This window comes from Danio rerio, chromosome 4 (assembly GCF_052040795.2).
Source record: "Danio rerio strain M-AB ecotype USA chromosome 4, GRCz13ab, whole genome shotgun sequence".
Lineage (NCBI taxonomy): Eukaryota > Metazoa > Chordata > Actinopteri > Cypriniformes > Danionidae > Danio > Danio rerio.
In genome coordinates, this window is record NC_141024.2 from 9,633,513 (window position 1) to 9,660,330 (window position 26,818).

At 34.8% G+C, this 26,818-nt stretch overlaps 2 protein-coding genes across 5 annotated transcripts in view; one reads left to right on the forward strand and one right to left on the reverse strand.

Moving 5' to 3' along the window:
* The window catches only part of chst11 (carbohydrate (chondroitin 4) sulfotransferase 11), a 76,212-nt gene that overhangs the window by 34,069 nt on the left and 15,325 nt on the right, over positions 1–26,818 (reverse strand).
* Positions 1–26,818, forward strand: part of nfyba (nuclear transcription factor Y, beta a) — an 80,687-nt gene that overhangs the window by 27,914 nt on the left and 25,955 nt on the right. For 2 of the 3 annotated variants that reach the window (XM_087246677.2, XM_087246676.2), the window contains one exon: positions 12,839–13,003. The gene's annotated coding sequence lies outside the window, so the exon portion shown is untranslated. Of the gene's footprint in view, positions 1–12,838; positions 13,004–26,818 lie in introns of those variants that run through there. The other variant, XM_087246675.2, reaches the window with a different exon arrangement.

Genomic DNA, 26,818 nt, shown 5'->3' on the forward strand with positions numbered 1-26,818 from the left:
GATCACACAGTCTCATATCTGCAGCCATCCATCAGCCGGGGATTATGATATACTGGAGGATTAATCAGTCTCGATCTATCCGTAACATACTCTAAAACACATCAGTTCGCTTACAACCGCTGAGAGCACAAAAACACCATAAGTCGGGCCATAAAACCACATTTACAGTAATAAAAAGGATGTTTCAGTCAATAAAATTGACAGAGCTCTATTTAGATGAATAGAGGCCATCAGATTCCAGCCGACACGCGAAAACACAAACTGATTTTGTAACACTTCCCACTTACAAAAAAAAAGAAGCTCTGAATTGATTACAAATGAAATTTAATTAACATGATATGCTGAGTAATTAATAAAAGTGCAAGAGACTGATTCAATGACTCTGCATTATTGTGGCAGGAGAATAAATCATTCAGAGACATTATAAGAAGTGGCTTTAGAGGGTAACATATCGCTTGTTTTATGATTCGCTTATCCGTTCACTCAAAATCACAAAAATAATTCATTATTTGCGTATCAGGATAGCATTAGGTAACGTCTCTTGCACACAGTGTCACTGTTTTCACTGCCTTTTTTGTTTTATACCAGTCATGGTATTGTTGTCAGAAAATTCCACCTTGTTTGTAAATGTTTACGGTTTGTATTGTAAATAAATGACCAAAATATGTAATTTTTTTCTTTTTTGGGGGGGCAAAATGGGTTATACAAATGACCCCAAAATTAGGGTACCAATCAGTTCTGAAATTTTAAAAACGTCCATTTCCCATTAACGTTCTTAAACACTGCTGATTTTCCATTGTGTTCGCGTGCTCATTAGAAATGACTGTGATTAGCAGTGGAGGTCATCAATTCACCAACTCCCCACTGTTTACCGAGTGTAACCACATATAAAGGGACACTGGAGTGTTTTAAAGCCACGTTAATCAGCTCATTCATCTATAAGCTGATATATGAGCGATCCGCTGATGAATCGTGACTTTGAAACACTCCAGTGTCCCTGTATTTATGGTTACACTCAGTAAACATCAGTGAGTTTGGTGAACTGATGAAATCAGTGGTTTTTAAGAACGCACTTAAATGTTAGCAGGAAATAGACGTCAATAAAATTTCAGTACCAATTGGTACCGAATTCCAGTATCGTGACAATCCTACCCAAAATCAGCCCTAACCAATTCACACACACACACACACACACACACACACACACACACACACACACACACACACACACACGTTGACTTTTTTAAATAATTTTGACTTCCATAATGAAAGTTATTGGGGCAGAAATAAATACAGTATTTATTTTTATTGTATGGTCTTAGTAGTGGCACCTAAAATATCACTAACATCTAACAACCGTCTGGTAATTTAATTTAATTTAATGGTTTAATTTAATTTTATTATTTATTTTAATTATTTAATGTATTTATTTTATTTTATTTAATTATTTTATTTAATTATTTTATTTAACAATTTAATAGCATTTTATAATTAAAATTTATTCTTTTTTTAATTGTATTTTTTGAAGTAATTTAATTAAATAATTGCATTTATTTTTTTCATAATTTACTTTAGTTATTTTATTGTATTATTTAATTAATTTAACAATTTAATTTATTTTTATTTTTTATTTAATAATTTTATTAAATTTTATTATTTCATTTTATTGGATTATTTTATTTATTTATTTATTTATTTATTTCATTAAATGTTTTTTATTTATTTATTTAATTTTATTTAATTTAAACATTTTAACTGAACTGTACCATTATTCTAACTGTACCACATAATATATGCCATTTATTATAATGTATTGCATAAAAAATCAGAAAGATGATAACGTTGTACTTGAATCCTGTACGTTTATCATATATTTTGTGGAACGAGCTGATGCGTCAGCTTTTTATGGTTTAAATTAACTTTGGACTAAGAGTTCAATATTTAAAATGTATTTTTAGGTAACTTTATTAAATGACAATTAATAAACATTATGTGTGTTTGTGTGTGCATGCGTGCATGCGTGCGTGCGTGCGTGCGTGTCCCACCAGACACCGACATCTTATTTTTGGTTATTTATTGAATTACAACAGAGCGTAAATATTTCTTTTCAGCACAGTAAAAAGTTAAGCAATTCAACTTTCTGCTTAATATTTTCATACTCTGATTTTACAGTTTAAAGTTGCGCAATCAGTCGGAAGTGTGTGGGAACTTAAAATGAGATCCCGTGACTCAAACAAGTGCAGGATGATCTTTCCCATTCACCTGTGAGCCGATGTGTGTGTTTGGATTGCAGTAAGCTCTTTTGTCAGATCGTTTCAACACTGTTGTAGCCTCCTAATCCTCTTTTACAGATATGAAAGAGTGCTAACAATTACTGGGAAATGGTTGCGTGTGTGTGTGTTCTTAAAGGGAGAGTTCACCCAATACAGAAAATTCTGTCATTGTTTACTGACACTTTACTTGTCACAAACCTGAGTTTCTTTCTCCTGTTGAACACCATCATATTTTGAAAAAGGTTGAAAATCAGTATCCACTGACTTCAATAGTATTTGTTTTTCCTACTTTGGATGTCAGTGGTTACCAGCTTCCAGGTTTCTTTATTTTCTTTAGTGTTCAGCAGAAGAAAGAAACTCTTAACAATTTAGAACCATGCACTCGAGGATGAGCAAAGAGTGAGTAAATTGTCATTTTAGGGTAAACTATCCTTTTTAGATGTCATTATTTCTTGACCCTGATTTCTTTCCAAACCTTGACTTTCCTTCTTCAGAGAAACACAAATGAGCCCGTTTGATGAGCAGATTTTTCAACCGTGTTACCTATATAATGAAAGTCTGTGAGACTCATCTTCAAAACATCTTCACAAGACATGTTGTTGTTTTGTCTATGTCATTACAAAAGAAGTTCTTTTGAAGATATCTTCATTTTTGTCATGCGATTATTTTTAGCCTCCGTTTCACTTATTTTTCAAAATGGAAGACATTCAAAGCTTATTCTAAACACTCAGTAACAAAGAAACATATCTGAAAAATATATCTTTGTTGTTTGTCCAAGTTATTGACTTATATCTCATGGACAGAACATGAAAATAAACAACAACAAAAAACATGAACTATATCTTAATCAAAATGAAAGCAGCTTCGACTATATGGACAGAAAAATAAGACATTTTTCAGAGTTCTTTAAAATATACTGTAAAAAAAATATCTAAATTAGCAGTTTTCCATATTTTGTATTTTTATTTTTTATTTTTCCCTGTTTATGCTTTTGCAGTGCATTATGGGACCTTGACTATTCCTCAAACAACTTTTAACCTTGAAAATAAAAAAAAGTGACTTTTATTAATATTTTTATTAGTTTAAAGTGATATATTGTCTGGGTTGGTGTTGTTACACCAAGTACAAAAACCTTGTAACAAACTGCCAGTACAGTTTCTGTTATTTTACAGACTTATTCCTCTATACAAATAATTTCTTATATCATTTAAAACTACTTAATGTCAAAAAAAGACACGTTCTTAAACTGTAGAGATGAATTTTCAATATTAAACGTCGACAGAGCAGAAATCAAGCTCCCATAATGGAATTCACAACCGTAAATAAATGCAAAACACTTTTTTGCAGAGTATCTTCTAAACACTGGTTTTGTTCATACAATACAACAGCAATCAGTTAAATGTCAATTTCTTTTGACATTTCTATTGTGTATGAACAGAAACCGACATTTTTCAGATAATCTTCTTTTGTGTTCAGAAGAAAGTCAAGTCAGTGCAGTTTGGTTAAACTACTACATTTAAGTGCTGTATCAATGCATCAATTCAAGCGTTTCCTTTTAACCCAGATGACAGATTTTGTCCGAAACCACAACATCAAGCACATCTTCACTCATTTGTCTGGCTTTCCATTGACTCAGACGTGTTTTTTCGCTATATTTCATCAGAAGGGTGTGTGGGTGAGAGCTGTAAAAGTGCTCATATCCGGTCAAGGACACTGAATCAAAGCTAAATAGCTGCGAAATTGCACTTTTAATGGCCTTTATTTGTTGTGGGGACTTTCCATTGACTTCTGTTGTTTTTATACTGAGATAATGACAGTTTTTTCATCCTCCATTCAGACATTATTTAGTCTGTTTACTATGCTGCTTTCCTCATGGGGGCTGTTTGCTTCACTCTAGTGTAGGTGATTACAGGTTTTTACTGTCCTTGATGGGACATTTGTTCCCCTCAGTATTAGAAAAAAAACTCAATCTGAGTCGTGAATATGACTGCAAACTGCATTTTACGGGCTGGCCCTCTGCTGTGTGTGTATTTGAGCTGTTTGTGGGGGTTTTATGAGCACATCAGCATTCTGGTAGCAAAAATAATGTGGCTTTTTAAAAATATCTTCAAAATATGATGAAAAATGCTTTCATATAATAGAATATATTGAAATCCAAAACACCAAAATAATATGTTTTTTCCATTTGATATTATTAAGCAACAGTCTGAATTTAAAAAATGTACATTCTCCATGACAAATGTGCAAACTTTGGTGCAAAATTAAAATAAAAGTTTGCCATTTCCGTAGTTTTAAAATGTAAATCTTATATTAGTTTGTGTCGAGAAGGTCTAAAGAGGGAAATGCATATTCTCAAATTGCAAGAAAAAAAACATTGGGGAAGTTTAAACGGGTTAAAGGTGCAGTAGTAAGTTTGACACCCTATGGTTAAACTAGGTATTGCACCCCTGGTTCAAAACGCATACAAGCGCAGGTTGCCAGATTGTCGACTCCAACAGGAGCATGCCTGACTATCAAGCCTAAATTTAAGTCGTGTTCTAACTAACACCTGAAATGTATATTTGAGAAACGACCTCTATTTCGTGCAGCTAAACAACCGATCACCTCAGGTACACCTCATGTGCTTTATTCAGTGTTAAATGCTAACAATGTGATTTTGAATGCCTTTTACATGACATTTATTGCCATACTTCTGAAAGCAGCAGCAGATAGTTCACCTCAGATCTTGAATATAAAATAAACCGGTTGAAATTGAACTTTAGAGCTGTGACTCGGTGCAAACCAACACATATCAGTGATTCACCATGTACATTCAATAATGTTGAAGAGGTTTAATATGCATTAATTAGATAGTAAACCGTACCTTTTTGTTGGTGTGCAGTGAGTGTACTATTCTGTGCTTCTGAACGGCTGTATTGAAATGTCGTGTTTTGTCTGGTGCAAACAGCCATATTGCTTAACTCTGCAAATCTCATCACGTAGCATGTTGTTAGGACAAAGGGTTACAATGTAGCCTGCTAACTTAATGTTTACGTTCCTAAAATTTATATTATAAGCTAATTAATAACCAGCACATGTGGAACTCTGAATCTGCGTCTCATTTCGGAGTCTTCTACTGTGCACCGGCGGTCGCATTTCGGTTACGGACTCATACTTTGAGAGCCTTCATGACTGAATTAATGAATTGGCTAAACTCCCATTGGGCTGGTTAAAGGGACCAAAATAAAGACAGATGTTCCGCCGTGGAAAGCACACTTTCAAAGCAGAATATCTGACTTCACCGTTGTTTTTCAGATAAACAAGTTCACTTAGCATGTTTCTTAAATATCTGCACATATAATACAGTATTTATATGCTTTAGAAGAGTCAGAAACTTACATGCAGCACCTTTAAGTGTATTGATGTGCAATCACCCATCCAAGCAATTAAATGTTATCTATTTTAACAAATAGAATACAAGAGAATAGATCATTATTGACAACTTGTCATTGTTTTTAGACGATTGATTTGCTATGTTCTTTACATATTTATATGGAAACTGTTTTTTTTTTATCATCTGTTTATTCAAAAATATATATCTGTTTTTGACATTTATTAGTGTAATATCTGAATATCAAACAATATGATAAATAATCAAATAGCACTGCTTTTTTTACACTGTAAAAAGCTATTTATTTTACTTTCAAATCATTTAAACTGTTAAATTGACTTAATTTTGTATAATTATGCACAAAGTTCATTTACTGAATCATTTAAAAGCAATGTGTTTATTAACTTTTATAAGTCAACTAAAGCAACGGCTTTACTCGCTTTTTTTAAAATACAGTCAACTAATCGCTTTTTACATAGCAGAGTGTAGGAGATTGCATGTTTTACCGTCCTTCAGGGGACATTTGTTCCCGTCTATTTAGGCAACACCTGACCCAAAATCTTGAATATGACTAAAAACTGCATTATATTTGGCTGGACCTCAGCTGTGTGTGTGTGTGTGTGTTTGAGCTGTTTGTGGGCTTTTTTTATGAGTGTGTCAGCATCCTGGCGGCGCGATGCCGACACAGCACTCTAATTGCATACTGAATATGGGCACGCACACACACAAACACACAGCTGTATTCATCATACAGACTCTTTCTTGTGCCTATCAGGACGAATCTGCATCCTTCTATTTCCTCCTCTGTCCCTCTTCATCTTTGTGTCGCCGTCCTTGTGCAAAAACGAACATGCAGACGCTCTCTGTTTGAGCTGTCATTATTCATCCGTCTCGCTCTTCCCTCGGCGTCTCCATCCGTCCGTATTGTCCCTCAGATCGCATTACATCTGAAACTAGCCGACAAACGCGCCACCTTGAAGACAGACTGCGAGAAAATAAGGCTTTGAAAACTCTCGAACAACGGGATGCAGATGTCATATATTTGCTGCAAATATTTTCCTGGGCTGTTTTGATCTGCATTGCAGGTGGTCGTCGGATTATCTGCATCTGTGCTGAAACTGGGGTCAGAAAAAAACAGACTTATCCCAACGCAAAAACACGCACACATGGTGTACGTTAGCTTTAAATGGGGCAGTAACTCAGTGTCAGGATGCTGTCACATTTAAAGGTGACCTGCAGAGTGTGATGGGAGATACTTAATCATACACGCACACAAGATGCCAAAGATAGTAAGAAGCAGATCATAATCAGACGAATTGATGGCTGAGTTTGGCTGCCAGGCAGAACATTTGAGCTGAATCAATTTTTTTCGGCTTAGTCCCTTTATTAATCAGGGGTCGCCACAGCAGAATGAACCGCCAACTTATTCAGCATGTGTTTAACACAGAGGATGCCCTTCCAGCAGCAACCCAACACTGGTGAACGTGTATGTGTAATGTATATTTAATTTTAATGGTGTTGGGAGTATTTTACAGCATTGTTTCTCAACCACGTTCAAGGAGGACCACCAGCATTTCATGTTTTGGATGTCTCCTTTGTCTGTCACACCTATTATAGGTCTTTCAGCCTCTGCTAATAAGCTGATGATCTGAATCAGGAGGGTTTAGTTAAGGAGACATGAAAAATGCGCAGAGCAGGTAGTCCTCCAGGAACATGGTTGAGAAACACTGTTTTAAAGGTACAAATCTTCTGCTAATTAAATAATTTTAGATATACTTTTTTACATGTTAGATATAAAAAAATTAACATGAATAATAGTTAAAAAAATTACTAAATTAATGAATTATTACTAAATAAACAATAGTTAATACTTGTCAATACATTTTATTACAACAATAATAATTAGTAATGATGGTTGCACTGCGCACTTGCGGTTTTTAAACGTTTTTCTGGTGCGTTAATCTTGTCAATAATATCATTCAGAAGGTCATGATTAGCACTCATTAAATAATTCACCTAGTACTGCTTTTATTTTACATTCTTACACTGTAAAACCCAACAGTCAACTTTATCAAATGAAATAAGTGTAGTTAACTCTAAAGAGTTTTGAACTCAATGTTGAAGGTCATGAGTTGATTAAATACCTCATTCCTTAAACTTAAATGGATTAAGTTCACAGTACTCATATAGATTAGTTGTTTTAACTCAAATGGCTTATTGCACACGGTTTCCTCCAACAGTTTGAGTTACCTTCACTTATTGGGTTCTACAGTACTCCATTGGTTTGAGTTCTCGTCATTAATTGGCTTTTACTGTGCTCAAACTGCTCCATTTACTTAAATGGAATAAGTGTACAGTACTCATTAGAATTAGTTTTTGAGCTTAAATAGTTTGTTGCAATCGGTTTGCTCAAATGGTTTGAGTTACCTTTTTGGGTTTTACAGTGTAGGTAGACGCAGACATTTCGACACAATGTCTTCCTCAGTTTGTGACACAATCTTCTCACTTCAACCTTTCATCCCACAGTTAATCACATTACGTCTTTAGATAGACGACCACTCAATAGTTGAAAAAAAATTTATTTTAATTTCAATATACTATAATTACCACACAAGAAACATTACGTTCACCTTTAAAAACATTAATTCCATAATAACATACATAATAACATATCAATTATCATCATTCACTTATCATGTCTACATCAATGCAATGAAATTCCGACAGTCCAAAAAAATAAAAATATTTGTATCACTACATACTCAAAATTCATGATTTACAATATTATAGATAAACAACAAACATATTAAAGAAACACAGAAAGGTAAAATTCCTTACTTATTCCACTTGGTTTAAGTGATTTTAATTTATGAATCCAGAACATTTCTCTTTGTAATAATCTTTTTAATAAAATCAAAATAAGACCAAATTATTTAATACAAGTGCGAATCATGAACTTTGAAAAATAATAATTAATGAAACAAGATATTTGGGTGGACTTAATGAAATAATAATAATAATGATAATAATAATTATTGTTGTTGTTGTTGTTATATAAAATCAAAAGCAAAAAGTATAAAAATTCAATGTTATTAGTTGATTTACATCACAGGCTAAACTTGCAACCCTTTAACCATGTTTTATAAGACACATTTTATTTATTTATTTTAATATGTGTATTTGAAAAAGTACCACTCATCCTCCACAATAAATACAAACTAAAACAGCCCGTAAAATATTTATGAGGTGTACAAACATCATGCTCAAAAAGCTAAAGCTGTACTGTGCAATTTGTTCCGTATAAAATATAATTCCAAAGCTTAAAATAAGTAAACAGTCACTGGTGATGCATGCAGCACTGAAACGGCACACTTCACCCTCTCGCACAACCCATTTATAAGCTTTATTTTGCACCCTATTAGAGTAAAGTGCCATATCTAGCAATTCCCCCTCAATCAAACAAAGTAGTTGACGTGTTGGTGGTCTAATGCATAGACTTGTGTTTGTGTGTTTGGACCCCTGGTGTTTGATACGCGTCTGCAGGCTGGAGAGCCATCTGCCACTCAAGAGCTCAATCCATCAAAACAAAACACAAGACGCAGTCAAACAATGCAATACATTCTCTCAGTCACAGACCACACACACACACACACACACTAATGAAGACGTTCTGACAGGTTTCCAATATGACATCATTCATTCATTCCTTTTTCTTTAGCTTAGTCCCTTTATTAGCAAGGGGTCACAACAGCGGAATGAACCGCCAACTTATTCAGGACATGTTTTACACAGTGGATGCCCTTCCAGCTGCAACCCAGTACTGGGAAACACCCATGCACTCACTCATTCACACACATACAGTACACTACGGCCAATTTAGTTGATTCAATTCACCTTTGGACTGTGAAGGAAACCGAAGCCCCCAGTGGAAACCGACACCAACACAGGGAGAACATGCAAACTCCACACAGAAATGCCAGAAGGACTTGAACCAGCAACCTTCTTGTTGTGAGGCAACACTGCTAACCACTGAGCCACCGTGCTGCGCATATGACATAATATAACCCACAAAATAACCCAATAAGTTCACAAAAAAGAAAAACCCAAAGGTAAATTTTTAGAGTGGCTATACATACAGTAGTATTGGTAACCTAGCAACCAACAGTAATTGCTAGTCACAATGGTGTAATGTTCGAGACATTAGAGTTTATTCGGTTTTCATCTCTGATTATTCGCATAACCTCCTTTTTCGCACAAGTCCAAGAGAGTATTTAAGCTTTGCTTAGCGAGTGTTAGCTTTTTAGCTAATTTACACTTCTCATGCGATACTACAAAGTGTGCAAGAACACAGCTAGATGGATACCTAGCTATTATTGTTTTTGCAAGTATGTCAATTGGCCAAGCATTTTACCTCTTACAATTATCGCCTGTCTTTAACACACAATGCTTACATATAAATCCCATATTAAATACGATTGTACTTTCCGAAATCATTAATGATGATGCAGCAAACTGGGGATGTCAACTATAACGCAGTGATTTAATAATTGACGATAATCCTTTAATTCTATACAGCTTATGTCTGGTTGAATCCACATGTAAGTCATTAGCATGCATGGAGTTTTGAGGTGGGATTAGATTTTGGGATTATGAGAAATGGATTAGCATACCAACTTATATCAACTGGTAGATTTAGCTCATGGACTGGCAATATAGAAATATTTACATTTGATCTACGTAGCATGCAGTACTTTCAGTGTAAAGACTGCTGAAGTGGGCTAATATCTAAATAGCATTAGCCTATAACACATCATTGACATTCATGAGTAAACAATGGCATTAATATTGCATAATAACCTTAGAAAAGGATAACGATTAGCTCACATGTACATTCATTAATATTCCTGCTGCTTAGTCCCTTATTTATCAGCGGAATGAACCGCCAACTATTCCAGCATGTTTTACACAGCTGATGGCCTTCCAGCTGCAACCCAATGCTGGGACATCACATGTACATACACATTGCTATTGACGTGTTAGCCATAACATTTAATTAATAAATGGTTCAATAATCAATCCACGAACATTTTTCAAGTCCTTCTGTTCTTTTATTTACAGTAAAGCATCTGCTATTGTTTGAAGTGCTTGCGTTTTGAGTGCCATTTGCACATCTGCATTATTAACGTTAACAATTAATCAATACTTTGATTGTTCGTTTAAACGGCGATCAATCGCTGGACTTTGTGGATACTGACATCCCTACTTGAAACCATCAAGAGCATTTCCAGGCCTATGCTAAGCACGGCTCTGTGTGCCCATGTGGGTAATTAGCTAGTCTTGGAGACGGAAGGAAGTGCTTGTGTCAGCTAAACAGAAGAGATAGTCATGGAAAAAAAAAAGAGAAGATAGTTGAAACGCTGCCTGCAGTCATTGTTCATATCCCAACTACAACCGAAGCATTCCCATAGGAGCATGCACATACTGGATTGGAGAATTTAGGAAACACACAGTCATCCGTAGCTCATGCCTTTGTCATTTAAATGAGAGAAACAGCTTGGAAGATTTATTTCATCATGTTTTATTCTGGATGGTGGTGATCAAAAACTTGATAATGTGTTGTCTTTATAAAGACAAAGAAAGGAATGTTTAAAGAGTGAGTGGTTAGGACTGTAATAAGATGGAATAGTTCTCCTCCCGAAAATGTTTGAATATTATAACTTATTGTGCAAATGGTTCTTTTAAAAAGCTGATTTGGAAACTAAATGAGAGACTCTATACAAACTACTGCTTCCTTAATATAATAACAAGAGTGTTTTTTTATTCAACATTTAACATCTTTTATTCAATTAATTTCTTCAAAAACGATAATTTATTTTAAAACTGAACCAGTGATCATAATTTGCTCAACCGTTACAAGGTCATTGAATCATTCACTTGCAAAATTGTGCAAACAAAACTAAAAAAAACATTCAAATATTAAGAACTTTTTTATTTTGATTTATTTAGAGATTAATCAAGACTTTTAATGTGAATCAATTGATTCATTCAAAAATACTGATTCATCCTTAAATGAAACAAGAGGCTGAGTCATTGAATAATTCACTCAACACATTCAGAAACTTTGATTCACTTAAAACTAAACAAATGACTCTTCATGAGGGAATCATGAGTGTCTTTATGAGTGCTCAATAATAATTCAGCACATTCAGAAACTTTGATTCACTTAAAACTAAACAAATGACTCTTCATGAGGGAATCATGAGTGTCTTTATGAGTGCTCAATAATAATTCAGCACATTCAGAAAATTTGATTCACTTAAAACTAAACTAATGACTCTTCATGAGTGAATCATATCTTTATGGGCGCTCAATATTTCACTTAACATATTCAGCAACTCTGATTCACTCAAAACTAAACTAATGACTCTTCATAAGTGAATCACGAGTGTCTTTATGTATGAGAGCTCAATAATTCACTCAACAAATTCAGAAACTCTGATTCACTCAAAACTAAACGAATGACTCTTCATAAGTGAATCACGAGTGTCTTTTTGTAGGAGTGCTCAATAATTCACTCAATACATTCAGAAATCTGATTCACTCAAAACTAAACTAATGACTCATGAGTGAATCATGTCTTTATGGGCGCTCAATAATTCACTCAACACATTCAGAAGCTCTGATTCACTCAAAACTACAAAAATGACTCTTAATGAGTGAATCATGTCTTTATGGGTGCCTAATATTTCACTCAACATATTCAGCAACTCTGATTCACTCAAAACTAAATGAATGACTTTTTCTGAGTGAATCATGTCATTATGAATGCTTAGTAATTTAGTAAAAAATGTTGATTCAGTTTAAAACAGAACCCTACCATGTACTTGAGAAGAAAAGCTCTTTTGTTAAAAAAAAGCTGTTATTCATTTCAAATATTATTGATATTCGTAGACAATACAAATGTTCACGAATGAAGACTAATTGACATTAAACAACTAAATGACTTTACAGTAAATTAATAGCTCTTTTTTTTAGTTTGACTGACTAAATCTTTTGTGTTTCACAGAAACCAATAAATCTGGTTTTGCTAAATGATGCCAGAGCTGTCATTTTCGAGTAAACTGTTCCCTTCGTGAACTTTGCAATGTCATTCTCTCGTTCACATTCTGATGCAACTTCCCCTTTCTGATTTCAGGTCATTGCGGACAAATTTTGTTGGGAAACGCAGCACCTAACCACATCTGACAACACCACCGGGTGACATCAAGCTGCAAACCTGGCAGATGGCAGACGTTTGTTTATACCGGGGACTCTGGGAAACCAAATGATGGATACTTAAGCTCTTTGAAGCAAAAATGAGGTATCTGATAAACTCTGTAAAGTGTTTACGCACCACAAGTTTCAGAGAGCGCAGTGCATGAATGTGACTCTTTAATCAATACGACTCTCTCCAAACATCGCACCAGATTCGCTTGCCTACCCTGTGCACCGTCCGTCCGTCCCAGTGGCTTTTTCCGATTAAAAAATGAGGCAGAAATGCAGTAAATCACTTTAAACGGGTGTTCAGAAAATAGCTTCGAAATGTAAATAAATCTCTCAAAACTAGACTCAGCAATTAAAATAAAAGCTGTGTTATGCTGTGGCTTGTCAGAACTACAGTATGTTCTCCATAGACCTTACAGAAAGACCATTGCGAGGATTAAAAAAGGCATTTAGCCTTCATTTGGGCATTTTTCCTATTATACACTACATGACAAAAAATCTTGCTGTCGATCCCAGTTGTAAGAGCAACAAATAATAGCTCGACTTCTAGTTGATCATTTGGAAAAGTGGCAGAAGGAAGATTTTTCCAATGAATCATCTGTTGAACTGCATCCCAATCACCACAAATACTGCAGAAGACCTATTGGAAACCGCATGGACCCACGATTCTCACAGAAATCGGTCAAGTTTGGTGAAGGAAAAATCATGGTTTGGGGTAACATTCAGTATAGGACTATTCCAGCTAGGGTTGGGCCGATATACGATGCCATTGTCCATCGTGATGGCCAATAGTCAACAAGATGCTGAGCCGGCATCGCCGATCCTCCGGCCCCGCCCCTGTCGCAAACCTGCTCGCGAAATATACACACTCAGACCCCGTTTACACTAATACGTCTTAATATAAAAATGGCATCCACACCGTGTTTTACCTAGCATTTCTGAACATTTCTGTCCACTGAAAATGCACATCACGTGACAACACACACAGACACAGCCACACACACACACACAGCCACACGCTGTCATGCGCTCCTCTAAGCTCCAGTGCACTTCAGACAGTTTATCCAGGATGTACCGCTGGATCACGTCTCACTATAGTTGTTAAACGTGATATTCAGACATCCCGGAAGTTACGGGAGTCTCTATGATTTGAGGGACTCATAATGCCCGCAAACGAGTGATAATCTCCCGGAAACCGCACGTCTCCGTGAAATAAGTCGCACACCCTTCTCACCCCGGATCCCTCCTCGCGCTTCAGACACGTCACACGCACTATATCAAACCCCCCACCCCCTATCGCCCAACCCTAATTCCAGCAAATGTTTTAGGCTGTGGATACTCCTCCAGTCGCAACCCAGTACTGGGAAACACCCATACACACTCATTCACACACACACTCATACACTATGCGAAGTTAACTTTATAAGCTTATTTCAAGAGGATCACGTGCTTATGATTGTTCTCAGCTGGTCACGCATCAGCTCGTGATTGATTCTCCAATCAGATGATTCCTAACTCACTATTAATAACCAGTTTTCTTATCTCAACATCTTCGTTTTGAAAAATCCCCTCCCCCACCCTGGGTTTTTCCTCTGTTCTCCGGTTTCCTCGCACAGTCCAAAGACATGTGCTATAGGTGAATTGGGAAAGCTTAATTGTCTGTAGTGTATGAGGGTGAATGAGTGTGTATGGATGTTTCCCAGTGATGGGTTGCAGCTGGAAGGGCATTCCGCTGCGTAAAACATATGCTGCATAAGTTGGCGGTTCATTCCGCCGTGGTGACCCCAGATTAATGAAGAGACTAAGCCGAAAAGAAAATGAATGAATGAACAAATAGATAGAAAAATCAAGTCATCACACATTTGTTTTCTCATTTCACACATAAAATGTCACATTGTGACCATAAAATGGGTTGCAAATGGCAACTTTGACCTTAAAGTTGCTATGTATAATGATATGTGTAACAATGTATAATAATCATATGTATAATAATGTTTAATAATATATTTATATATGACTTTGACAGAACGGGATCATTGTAATTAATATAAATGACCAAAATGATACCTAAATCTGAAACAATGCATACATTCAGGCAGGAGCACGTACAGTCGCGCACATACAGTACAGTAGCATTTATTATAATTCTGTCTCTGAAGCAAGCCAGAATCTATTTATAGCTGCTAGGTCAGAGTTTCTCCTCTCTCAAACACACATCCACCACAAACCTCTAATTCTGTTTGACTCACCCTTAAAAAAGACGAAGAAACGGAACGAAAAGACGAAGAAAAGGAGGCAAAAACAGAAGCTGTATGGCAGAAAAACAATGAGAACTGATGAAATCCAAAGCTCAAACCCGCAGTGCCTGAATCTGAATGTAAACCCTGTATCTTCAGAGCAGTGGGAGCTCTATAATCAGGAGGAACCTGCATGGCTCTAATGTATGGTTAGATATGGAGAAGCAAACAGAAGTCCAGATGCTTAGAAGACAAATGACACTACAACACTTTAAGTTCAATCATCACTTCGGTGTCGTTTCAAACCATTGCAGAGTGTCAAAACATCACTCCATGTATATCATAGGCATAATATACACTCTCTCCACCGCACTGTAATGAGAGGATACAGCATGTACACGTTTGCAGTGCTCACATGGCATCTGTTGCAGTCACTTATGCTTCTTTTTAATCACACGTTCTTTTGATTATGTATGTGCAAGTCATCATTTGCACCCCATTTGACTTGTGTAAACCGAATTTATTTCATTTGCAGAGCATTTCTCCAGTCAGTTGAGTTCAAATTACACTCCGTAAAAGATATTTGGTGTTTGTTCAAATCGCTTTTTTTTTCGCGATTTTAAATGAGCCTAAAAAACACAACTCTTGAGGGGATTTTTGGGGACAGCTTAATTGTTTTATGTTCAATTTGCTTAAATTTGTTAAAAAACAAATAAGTTAACTTAATTCCTTCATGTTGTCTCAGCACAAATCGTTTGTGCGAAGCCCAGTATTTTAAACAGTGTACTTCAAATCTTAATTTGCAGTTTGAGCTTTCTTTTCAACTTTAAACGCCCTAAAATGCACTAGAATCTGACTTTTATCACTTTTTTTGATTAACAAGATTAAATAGTCATCATTTTCCCATCGCCTACTATGCATTTAACTGTAAACCAGGCCCATAATGGCAGAAATTACACTTCTTTTTGACACTTTTGTCATTTGCACAACCTTTCTGCAATTCGAAAAAGAAAATGCAATCACTTAGTTATAATTTGCAGCTCATTTTGCTTGTGTAAATCAGCTATGTCCCAAAATACCACCTAAAATTAGTTTTCTTAATATTTTTTTTACATTTTTTTTTCAAATACATGTTTCTTCGATACAATACTGCTCAAATTAATTACAAATATTATACACAAGATATCACAACCTGTTGTACGGTTGTAAAATTGTAAAACCCACCTCAAAAACTGCCTAAAATGACACTTTTTATTATACTTTTCTATATATTTTTTTTTCATTTGCACAGCTTTTCTACAATCAAAAGAGCTCAAATCACTTGAAATTATCAATTTGCATTTTACTATTGCAAAACCTGTCCAGAATCATCACCTAAAACTGTACTTTTATCATTTTTTTACATTCACAAACCTTCTAAAAACCTAATTAACTCAAGTCACTAAAATATCCTAAATCAGAACTAATTTTACAATTGTAAAACTGTAAAGATACCACAAAACACCACCTTAAACCACACTTTTCTGCAATTAAATCAGTCACTTAAAAACGTATCATTTGCAACATTTTGTTTAACTTGTTATAATCTTTACTCTTTTATTCCACTAACACAATTGTTCTGAATGCAAAATGTCATCATTTACAACACAAACTTATTTTACTAGTATAAAACTGTAAAAACACCACCTTAAACCACACTTTTCTCCAATTAAATCAGCTAGTCACTTAAAACGTATCAGTTGCAACACTTTGTTTAACTTGTTATACTCTTTACTCTTATATTTCACTAACACAATTGTTCTGAATGTAAAATGTCATCATTTACAAGCCAAACTTATTTTACTAGTGTAAAACTGTAAAGCTACACCTAAAACACCACCTTAAATCACACTTTTCTGCTATTAAATCAGATAAAGTCACCTAAAAACCTTTTATTTGCAACATTTTGTTTAACTTGTTAAAATCTTTACTCTTTTATTCCACTAACACAATTGTTCTGAATGTAAAATGTCATCATTTACAAGCCAAACTTATTTTACTAGTGTAAAACTGTAAAGCTATCCCTAAAACACCACCTTAAACCATATTTTTCTGCAAATAAATCAGCACTTAAAAACGTATCATTATAATCTTAACTCTTTTTTTTCCACTTACACAATTCTTCTTAATGCAAAACATCATCATTTGCAACCCAAACTTACTTAACTAGTGTAAAACTGTAAAACTACAACCAAAACACTACCTTAAATCACACTTTTCTGCTATTAAATGAAACCTTTACTCTTTTATTCCACTGACACAATTGTTCTGAAATGGACAATCCAAAAAAGTCATCATTTGCAACCTATTTTACAAGTGTAAAACCATAAGCTCTGCCTTAAAAGTCAGCTAAACACAGAACAGACTGTATTTGTCTTGTTTTAATGCTGGTCAGATGTTGTCCTCCAGTCTAAACTGTTCAGTCGTACACTACTACTCAACGTCTAACTGCACCAGACGTGTGCTGATTTGACCCAAGTAACCTCATGAATGTTTCAGACGAAAGGAAACGACAGACAGAAAAACCAAAATAAAGTACCCCACGATTTCCCCCCGAGAGACTCGCAAACAGTGATCCAGCAGTCCATTATATCACAGACACAGACAGAAGAGCATACCATTACCGCTCTGCACAGGGGAGTCCGACTGACATCCACAGTGCTCTCCTGTTCAAAGTGGGCTTTGATTAGATCACCCTCTTACACCTCTAATTAGCTTCATTAAATCACAGAATTTCAAGAGCCGTTCAAGCATTTTCCTCTTGAATTCCTCTCCTCTTGTGCTCACCTTGAAAAAAAGTCCAGGTTTGTACTTTACAGTGTTATAAATTATATATGGCTGTATGTGATTATCTGAATTTCTTTGCAGTTGTTGTGCACTTTATATTTTAGTCACGTACAGTCTGAAAAACCATGCCTTTCCGCCTGGTATAGCAGTATATATTTTGTGAGTGCATGTATTCGATCATACAGTTGGAGGTGTATGTGAGGCTCCCATAGACTTAATTTTTCAGTCAAATTGTCAAAGGAAAGTGTTCTTGGTTCACTTTGCTTTGTAACTATCCTAGTATTTTGGCTTGGCAGGTTAGAGTGTAAAACTTGACAATTGTATTACAGATGTATTTGCTAAACATAACAATCATATAATAATAATGACAATATTAATCATTTTCATTATGTGTACAAAATGTTAATATTTAATAACAATATGCATGTTGCAAATACAATGTATAACATGTAACTTTAATAGTAATAAGCAATAAAAGTTAAAACAAAATTCTACATGTTGTAATAACACTACTACTAGTAGTAATAATACTTTAGCAATAAAATTAATAATATTTCCAATCCTTTTTACTAAAAAAATTACCACAGTTAATAAAAATAGTAATACAATTCAATGAAAACTTAGTTTCAGAATAAAAAATGCAATAACAAATTTGTATAATTTGTTATAATAATAATTATTATATTATATTATATTACTAAATTCTGAATACTTAAACAATAACAATATATTGATATATACAATAATAATACAGTAATAAACAGTAATAAACAGCAATAAACAGTAATATTTTATATAATAGTAATAATAACAATAATACTGTTTATAATTATTATTATTAATAATAATATTGAATTGAATAAGCTTGATTGGCCGTAGGAATGTGTGTGAATGTGAGTGCATATGGATGTTTTTCCGAAGTTGGGTTGCAGCTGGAAGGGCATCCGCTGCGTGAAACATAAGCTGGATAAGTTGGCAGTTCTTAGTATAAGAAAACATTCATTCATTCATTTTCATCCACTTTTCCGAGGCCCGGTCGTCCCCAGACACTTCCTCCAGCTCTTCCAATGGGATCCCAAGGCGTTCCCAGACCAACCGAGAGACATAGTCGCTCCAGCATGTCCTTCCTCAAGGCCTCCTCCCGGTGGGACATGCCTGGAACACCTCCCTAGGTGGGCATCCAGGAGGCATTAGAAACAGATGCCTGAGCCACCTCAGCTGACTTCTCTCGATGTGGAGGAGCAGCGACTCCGAGCTCCTCCTGGGTGACAGAGCTCCTCACCCTGTCTATAAGGGTGCGCCCGCCGCCCTGCCACTCTGCGAAGAAAACTCATTTGGCCGCTTGTATCCGAGATCTTGTCCTTTCAGTCATCACCAAAAACTCATGACCATAGGTGAGAGTAGGGGCGTAGATTGACCAGTCAATTGAGAGCTTTGCCTTTCAGCACAGCTCCTTCTCTACCACAACAAGGACTTTCCTTCCACCTGGAGATGGCAAACCACCTTTTTCCTGTGAAGCGTCATGGCCTTGAACTTGAAGGTGCTGATTCTCATTCATTCATTCATTTATTCATTTTCTTGTCGGCTTAGTCCCTTTATTAGTCTGGGGTTGCCACAGCGGAATGATCGCCACCTTATCCAGCCACAACCCATCTCTGGGAAATGCTGATTCTCTGTATTAGAATAATTCACTCTAATATTTATGTTTCCTTTTGGTTTTCAAAATTCAACTGGTGACTTGAAGATATAAATATGTTAACATTTAAAGTAAAAAAAAAAAAAAAAAATATATATATATATATATATATATATATATATATATATATATATATATATAATTCTAATAATTATTCAAAATGTTACTCGTGTTATTCAATCATTTTTGTTGAGATCCTTCCTCCTTTTGAGGAAATGATTGCAAAGATTCAATGGTCTTTTTTTGTTTATGACATATTTATTAAATTAACTTTATAATTTAATAAATTTGTCATAAACAAAAAAGACCATTGAATCTTTGCAATTATTTCCTCAAGAGGAGGAAGGATCTCAACAAAAATTAGAGGCCACAAAACCGCATAATGCTCATCTGTAAGACTTGGAGAATAAAACCCCAGTGTCATCTCTTAGATGGCTTTTAACACAGAGATATTTTACACAATGGCTGCTTTTATGAGGCATAAAATCCGAGCACAATCAGCTTTATATGTGTGAGTGAGCAGTGGACTGGTGCGCGGTGCTGTCTGTGTTTCGCACAGTGTTTTGGCTCTTTGTTTAGTGTTACTATTTGGAGCAATGCTCAGAAAACCCGGCCCGTAAATCACCCACTGCCTCTAACCAAAAAAAAAAAAAGCATAAGGGCCACTGCGACTGTTGTAGATGCACCAAGAACTGCACTGACTGGACATCGTCATTTTAACCATTACCAACAAAATGATTTTATAAGTGTAAATCAGCAAAACTACATTGAATACAGACTTTGCATTTAGAGTGCTATTACTCGCTCAAACACACACACACTTCAATGTGCAATCAATATGATCAGTTCTCTAAATAATGTCCACATTCCTTCTGATATTCCCCTTATTCTCAAAACGAAATGGGGTGGTTTAAAAGCAGCTGAAATACACACACGTACACATGCCGCAAAATTACAGACTGGAAAAGGACTGTGCAACAGTGGGATCTTAAAATAGCCTGGAAATGCGGGGAGAGGGGGACAGTAGAGTCGTATTGAAGGCATATTGCACCAGGACCTTCAACAAACACACAAATGCTCACACTGTGTGAAGGACAAAGTCAGAGTTAAAGCTTCATGATAAAGTCCCATATCATCTATGATATCCATTTCAGGGTCATTTTAAAGTCTCCATATATCACATGAGCAGGACCTCCACATATCAGTGACAATGACATTTGTCAGTCAGTATATTAAAGACCAGCCGGAAGGAAACAAGGAATCACAAGGAAACCTAACTATTTTACGTTTTAATTAATTAGTAGGAAGTTCAGTCTTAAGGCGGGCTCACACTGCGGGATTTTTTATAATCCTGAATGATTGTAGCATGTCAGACTGCACCAACATGGCTCTCATGTCACACTGTAAGATCTCAGCTGCCATGAAGTCAAACTAAACGACAATGAACGCGCCAAACACGAAAGAAAATGCCCCTGAAGTTTGACGGCATCCACGCGTGACACTTTTACTATCCCACGTTCTGAAGCGATTGCTCACAGCAAACAATCTGTAGCGGCAATTTTGCACACAGCATGTCTTAATAATGAAACCAGGAAGTAAAAACTGTTTTGACATTTCCCCTCGGTCATTTGAATTGTCGCATGAATCGCGTCTTCAAATTCGGAGCTACTATTGGTTCTTGGATTGATCCTCATCGCAGCTGTTGTCACACTGCGTGTCTGAAATCTTCTGACACTGTCACAACTTCATCGGAAAAAAAATCTGATCGCAACGGGCTGTCAGTGAACATGTCAAACATGAAAACAGAAGAAGTAATTAAAATTTTGTCCACAATTAAAGTTTGTAACGCTTTATATTACTCTATTTATTTATATCTATTTTATATTCTGTTTATTTATATATTGGAATCAGTCCCTGTTTTTGTTTAGTGACACTTGTGGCACAGAAATGAAACATTTAAAACTTTAAAAAGTGATTAAAACAATAATTAAAATACATATATTAATATTTTAACAATTAACATCTGATCTGTTGGATGTTCATTCTTTACAATTTTCGGCAGGAGCTTTAATTCAACCCCATTTTAATTATACTAAGTCATTTTGGTACAGTAGCTGCTCACAGAGTTTGAAGGGAAAACTGCAAAAGGCACAAAATAAATTAGTACGAATAATTAAAAAAATGCATCCTAGAGCACATTTGCACAAAGAGTCTTTTAATAAATTAGCCATGTTAACTGTTATAATAGAGTGTGTTTTTTAAAACTGGCAATGGTACGTAAAATGTTTAATAATGTGGTTCCTAGTTATTTGATAAACTATTTTCAAATGGTGAGGCAACAGCATTCATCCAGTACTAGGGGTTGGGATTTTAATATTTGTTTATTTAAATTTAGAAGTTTAGTGGGGAAAAATATGTTTTTATATATAAGTGCAATCATGTGGAACAAACAACCAAAATCAATCATGGAAATAAAAAAATTAAGGTTGTTCAAAAAAAAGCTATCAAATGATGGTTGTCTGATGAGGATAATTAGTTTGCATGGTGGACGAGGATGTTTTTTTTATATGTTACTTGAGTGTGAATAGGGTTGCGGCTGGAAGGCCATTAGCTGTGTAGAACATGTGCTGGATAAGTTGACTGTTCGTACCGCTGTGGCGACTGTTTGTTTTATGCATCATTGGTATTTTTAAGCCATACATTGTTTTTATTTAGCAGAGGACCACAATGGAAATAAGCCCAGGGCTTTATTGTGTTTTTATCCTCGACAGTTTTTTTAACAAAGTGTATGGAATACTTTTTGAACAGTTTGTCTAAAATCTGTCAAATAAAATTTAATTCAATTCAACACACATAAAAACATTCCTTCATTCATTTTCCTTCAGCTTAGTCTCTTTATTTATTAGAGGTTTCCACACCAAAATTAACCGTCAACTTATCCAACTTATGTTTTACGCAGCAGATGCCCTTTCACCTGCAACCCAAAACTGGAAAACACCCATACACACTCACAATAACATACTAATTTAGCTTATTCAATTCACCTATAGTGCATGTCTTTGGACTGTGGGGGAAACTGGAGGAAACCCACGCGAACACAGGCAGAACATGCAAACTCCACACAGAAATGCCAACTGACACAGCCGGGACTCAAACCAGCAACCTTCTTGCTGTGAGGCGACAGTGCAAACCTATATAAAAAAACCAACATTAAATTGCTTTGCTCTTATACCCAATTGTTAATGGTTTCCCCTCAACTCTGTGCAGCTTTATGTATGAAAAGCACGTGCTTCTCTCCATTTCCTTATTGCATTCTCTCTTTCTCCGTGTCTCTTCAGACTTAATGCAGTTACTCAAAGCCTCCTTGTTTTTTTTTTTCATTTCAGAAGAGGGATTAAATTAAATAAGTAAACTTTTATATTAATAGCTGAGGATTTGCACCGTCTCCACCCATCATCTGTCTTACCATTCAAGGGAGTAAACCCTCACATCCACATCCATGCATACAAACAAAAGACTAACACACACGCAAACACATATGCACACACTCACACACACATGCACACGTGTGAACACCTGTTTACACTTTCGCCACCCTTCCCCCAAAACACACACCACTGTTTCCATGGCAATCACGTACACCCTGTCAAATATGGTATTCCTCCATTGGCGCATTTCTTCTCATCCGAGTCTCTTTGTCTCTTTCTAATGGTCTGTTTCTGCCTTTGACCTGCAGCTCTGATTAATATGTTTTAATCAACACTCGGGATGAGCGATCGAGGAATGCTAGAAAGAATCAATCTCGTATGTATAAATAGAAATGTGTTTGTTTGAGATGAGTGTGTGTGTGTGTTGAGCACTAGTGGTTAGTGATTGATAGCAGTATTATGGGCATTAACAGGCACAATAGTCAAGAGAAGTCTGTGTAAATATGCACAGCTCTCTTGGAAGAGCACACACAGACCAACCGTTTCTCTCTTATTAAAAACCATAATTCACTTTAGCAGGTTTTTTGTTAGAATGTAATTAATTCCTAACAAATCCCCAGGCTTGCTCTGACTGAATGTGTCTATGAAGGTTGTATTTGAGAACCAGTCATCAAAAGGTATTACAATATATGCAGTAGAAAATATCTGTATATTATATTATATTATATTATATTATATTATATTATATTATATTATATTATATTATATTATATTATATTATTATATTATATTATATTATATTATATTATATTATATTATATTATATTATATTATATTATATTATATTATATTATATCATATCATATCATATCATATCATATTATATTATATTTTATATTATATTATATTATATTTTATATTATATTATATTATAATATATATTATATTATATTATATTATATTATATTATATTATATTATATTATATTATATTATATTATATTATATTATATTATATTATATGTATTTTTACATATAATAAACAGATAGTTTGTCTGCAGCTGTGCTGTCCTCTTTGTTGACTTTAATCGCCCATAGCATTGAATGCCATGAAATATCAGATAAAACATGTATAGATATATGTACAATATATACAAATGTAATTTATATCAAGTACCGGATCATAAAACAATAATAATAACACATGCTAACAGCAGATTATCCTTTAAAACTTAATTTACAAACTCACTTCTATTCAATTCACATATAACAGATATGAGTTAACACAGATAATTTACACAGACATATCGATATACAGATATATTTTATCTCATACAATTACAGTATATAATATGATATAATATGATATAATATAATAAAATATAATATAATATAATATAAAAATAATTAATAAATGTAATATAAGATAATATAATTTAAAAAGATTATATATTGTAATATAATATAATATAATATAATTTAATATATAAAATAATTAATATAATATAATATAATATAATATAATATAATATAATATAATATAAGATAAGATAATTAATATAATTTAATATAAGATTATATATTGTAATATGATAATATAATACAATATAATATAATATATGAAATAATTAATATAATATAATATATAATATAATATAATTAATATAATATATATTTTACAATAATTAATATAATATAACACAATATAATACAGAAAGTGTACCAAAAATACCACATAACATGCAAAAAATATATATTATATTATAATTTTAATTAATATTGTGTAATAATTAAAGTTTTTTATATAAATATTATTTTAGCTACAAAGTTTTATCTTGCATATAACATTAATGAGAAGTACTGTGTTAGGCTCATTATTTATGTAAATGCATATACAGTATTTATTATAGTTCCCTTTTGTTATAAATAGTACAATTCTTTAAATTTAATTTGTATATTACTATAATATTAGAATTAAAATTTTAAAAATGATTTAATATTATAATTTTAGATTCAAATATGATAATTTGGTCTCAAAGTCAATTAGAGGGCCGCAGCTCTGCATAGTTTAGCTTCAACAACCTCCAACCCACACCAGCTTAAAGTCTCTAGTCTCGAACACCTTGATTAGTTAGATCAGCTGTGCTTGATTAGGGTTGGAGCAAAACTGTGCAGAGCTGCGGCCCTCCAGGAATCCAGTTTGAGAGCTGATTTAAATTGCATTTCAGCAGATTGCATATTTTGTGAGTTTTGTGTTTATTAGAGTATCGCATCCCTTCATTTGGGCTCATTCTGTCAGAGACAACAAATGTGACCTCTTCACCCTTTCTTCACGGTAAAAGTCATAAATAATGGGCAAATGTGCTTAGGTCCCTCTTTTCCCATTAACAGTCTAGAGCTCAAGGCGTACGGCGAGATCAATGCTTATCAATACTCTCTCCAGCAAAACACTCAATTCAGCACTCGCTGACACTCCACGCAGCGTATAATGACCACAACTGACAAAGACACTAATGACACACACACACACACACACACACACACACATAAAGATCTGTCTTATTGGTTCATCCGGCAAATTCTCCTGGACAGTAGACCTCAAAAGGTCCTCATCAAAGTTAAAGGTACCGTGAAGTGCTTTGAAATATACATTTTTATTTGATGTTTGACTTAATCTTGGACATGAAGAGAGCATGGGACATAGTGTAGCTCCTCCTCTTTAAAAAAAAAAAACAGCCAATAGCGTTAAGTTTTATCACCACTCTGCCAGTGAGGGTGCTTGAGCTCAAGTACAATAAATCTGAAAGGTCTTAAAGGAGGCGGGCCATGTCAGATACAAGAGAGCATTTGATTGGTCGAGATTTGATGAGAAACTGAAGTATGAGGTGAAATTAATAAAACTGATGATCCATTTAGGTGGAAGTGACAAACACTTTAGATGTTTATATCAGTTTTATGTCTTCTAAATGCATATTTTGTCACTGTTTTGGTACCCGCTAGCTAATGCCAAGTTCAGACTGCATGATTTTCAAAGTAGTCGTGTCACGGATGTTTTCACACTGCATGACTATCTGGGTTAGCGTTCCGTCTGTGCATTGTTTACACTGCAAGATGTATCGGCGACAGGGTGGTTCACACTGCATGACTTTAAACTAGGAAGAATCACCGAAAACTTTGTCCAAACGACGTTTCACAACCAAACTCACGTGAGAAGACATGCAAACAACGCGAGGTCATGTAATATACATCTTGTTATTAACTACATAAAGAGAATGACGCCTTTAGTGGGCTAGAAAATACTACTTATTTTGTTCACCTGGCTTTGAGAGGACATTTTTATTTTTGGACCTGGTATTGCTCAGATGACACGTCATACAGACACGGGTGCTACTGCCAAATTTCCAGGTAGTTTTTCCTCAATTTCTTGGATCCATATAAACTGAAAAGGAGCGCTTTTAACTCCTCCCCCAACCTCCCGCTGGCCTGCAGGTACCCAGTAGTGAATGCTGCTCTCTCATTGGCTGTAGGTGATTGCCAATGTTATTTTCAATTCAAACTAATGTCAAACGGCATGATATTCCCCTCTGTCCTAAACTATAAAAAAGCTCTTCTTCTGGGATCCACATGCACGCTGTGACCTTCCGAATCTATAATTATCAAATTCGAAAAAGCAGCAACACATAATCACACAATACAAACTCACTTCGCCGATGTATTTAAAGCAGC